The sequence below is a fragment of the Camelina sativa genome, chromosome 14 (assembly GCF_030686135.1).
Source record: "Camelina sativa cultivar CO46 ecotype springtype chromosome 14, ASM3068613v1".
Classification (NCBI taxonomy): domain Eukaryota; kingdom Viridiplantae; phylum Streptophyta; class Magnoliopsida; order Brassicales; family Brassicaceae; genus Camelina; species Camelina sativa.
In genome coordinates, this window is record NC_141893.1 from 10,309,742 (window position 1) to 10,312,598 (window position 2,857).

The 2,857-nt window shown below is 33.8% G+C and overlaps 1 long non-coding RNA gene across 2 annotated transcripts; it reads right to left on the bottom strand.

Moving 5' to 3' along the window:
- Window positions 1–882: 882 nt before the first annotated feature.
- LOC104740989 (uncharacterized) lies at window positions 883–2,570 on the bottom strand. Of its 2 annotated transcripts, none has more exons than XR_760256.3 (5): window positions 2,281–2,570; window positions 1,826–1,912; window positions 1,535–1,615; window positions 1,278–1,326; window positions 883–1,170 (listed from the first exon to the last, which is right to left on the bottom strand). It is a non-coding gene; the product is annotated as an uncharacterized LOC104740989 (long non-coding RNA). The 2 variants fall into 2 exon arrangements; XR_760257.3 differs by having other exon boundaries at window positions 2,312–2,562.
- Between the last annotated feature and the right edge of the window lie 287 nt (window positions 2,571–2,857).

Consider the following 2,857-nt stretch of genomic DNA (forward strand, 5'->3'; position numbering starts at 1 on the left):
ATATCTAAATAATATAATATTACCACAATATTTGATTTTATGTGAGATGCACAACAATTAATGAGCTGGATTCGGTGACGCCAAAGCTCATGCTTAATACGGGGAGGGATGCGTCTGGGTTTGCTCGGCCAACGGCTCAGTGACATTTGAATAATAGAGAACTTTGGTTCCTTCTTCATCCCATAAAGTTAATTTTTTCTTTATAGATTGGTAATTTATTTTTGATTTTACAGTTTAACAAAAATATATTAAAAAAATAAACCAAATTTTTTTTGAAAAGAATCTGAAAAACCAAAATCTCGGTTGTAAGTTTTGGCCACAATAAGCCATTGGTTGTAAGTTTTGGCCACCATAAGCCACCATAAACAAACTAAGAGTGCAAATTTAGTGAAACAAACATATGATCATTACATGTTTTTCTTGTTTGCCAAATCCACGTAAATAAAATATCTCAACTTGCAATGCAAATGTATCGTCAGCTATATCCGTTTACGCTATTATCGCCTGAATTGATATATAACGTACACAATTTTCTTTGGAACAGATTTTAATTGTACACTAGGGATTTATATAGTAGCCAAAGTTTTTTGTATTCATGCAAATTTAGGTCATCTCCAATACGAAGAGACTCTCATGGTCTCTCAACATTATTTTAGATATACAATTTGTTTGTTTTTGAGTTTAGAGACCCTTTAATATCAATAAAATTTAGAGGCCTCCAATGGTAGAAACCACATGGATTTCTTTAAAATTTTAAATAAAAATAATAATATTTGAAAATTACACACTGTGACATTCACAAATTCAAGAACAACATCATTACAAGATAAACCGATTACAAAACTGAAGTCATAAAGCTCATTCAATAACACATAAACTCACTGACACTAAAACTGAAACTCATTCATTAATAAGAAACATACAACCGACCAAAGGAAACAACATCATTCAAGCCATTAAAAACACAAACAGAAACTGAAATAAAAACAACATTCAAGCCATTAAAAACACAAACAGAAACTGAAATAAGAACAACAGTCAAGCCTATTAAAGAAACAGAAACTGAAAGTGAAACAAACAAACAGTTCAGCGAACTGTCAAAGCCATTTCCCCTAGGGCTTCCTTTTGTTGTTCATCAGTCATTTTTGCCTCAGGATATTCCGATAGAACCTTTTACAATGCACCACATAGATAGTAAAATATCGAAATAATCAGGATGGATGTGGAATGGTAATATATATATAATCTAAGCACATAGATGATATACATGTACATACCTTCTTCAATCAAGACGATAACGTTCCCTTTAGTTTCTCCCAGTCTTGCCTATAGTATTATTACAAGGAAAGATAACAGTCAACTAGATGTAGCATAACAGAGATGAGACCCTAAAACCCAGAATTACCCAGAAAGAAACACATGCATCATCACATTGTACTCTAATAAAACAATACGGTAAGGTAAGATAGAATGCCAGTTTAAGTGCATAATCCAGCAATGCCTAGTCATAGCTATTCAAAAAGAGGGGTATTACCATAACTTCCTGGTAGATGCTACTGCTTATAGTGTGATCTTTACTTCTTCCTCAGTAATATCTGCTTTCTGCTCAGCTCCACTGCAAAAGAAAGATGGATCTGTATCAGCAAAGAGATGAGGTACTGACACTTGACACCTCAACAAACTTAATCATCAGATATTTGAGATGTAAGAATGATGAGGCTACCCTCCCAAATCGAAATGCAGTAAGGTTGGTGTTAAAAGAAATTACATTTAACATAAGTCAACTATAGGATGAATAAGGATCAATAAGAAGAATGTTACAAACCTTTGATTTGATCAGATTCAGCATCTGTGCAATCATTACTCTCACCGACCGAGGACATGTCCATTGCAAGGCTTGAAATCTCCTCGCCTTGCAAACAAAATATAAACTCAGAAACAAATAATTCAAATTCTTTCTCAAGTCAAATTCTTTCAAAAAAAATGCTTCTAATCAAACCACTTTAATCCAAAGAACTATTAAAAATATGCATGAACACTAATCAGATAACATCTAACAAGATCAACGAAACATATGTAATAGGTTGGAAGGCCTAAAATCGTCTTAAATCATGACAAGGACCGAAGAAATAGACTGCATATTGACTCAAAGAACCCTAATTACAGTAACAACAAAGAACCATAATTTTCCAATTCCCAATTTATATAACCCTAATATTAATCAGATCTAAAAACCTCTAATTCATCAAGATCTACCAACGAAAACAAGAAAAATCGTACCAGGAGAAGCATAGAGCATCGTTTCACCAACCTCTCCGATTATGAATCCCCAATTTACCGATGACTTCGCAGATTGGACCAACCGACGGTTTATATGAAGCTCAGGATGTATGGAAGACGAGTTGTTTTGCCAATCAGCTTCCAATTTCATAACCCAGACGGCGGATGAGGCAAATCGTTCTCTTCCTTTTCGCCATCACCATCTCATGAGCAAGAGAGAAAGAACCGAAAGAAAGAGAAACTCGGGGAAGAGAGAAACCAAAAAAAAAAACAATTTTGTCTAAAATTCTAAACCAATCATAGACCGCCACGTAGCGTCTCTTTGCATCTCCAAAAACTTTCTTTCCAGAGACGTTTCTTCACTTTTAATTTGTTTTTCATTTATTTTTCAACACTTTTCTGCAAGAGACCATGGTAAAGAGACTTCATTGGAGATGCCCTTAGGGCAAATCCAACGGTGAGTTTTAATTTTGAGACTCTTATCTATTATTTGGATTTTTTATGAATATATTATGTATTGTTTTAAAAATAAGAACTCTTGATCTCCTAATTAAAATTATCCCTTTCAATGGTAAAA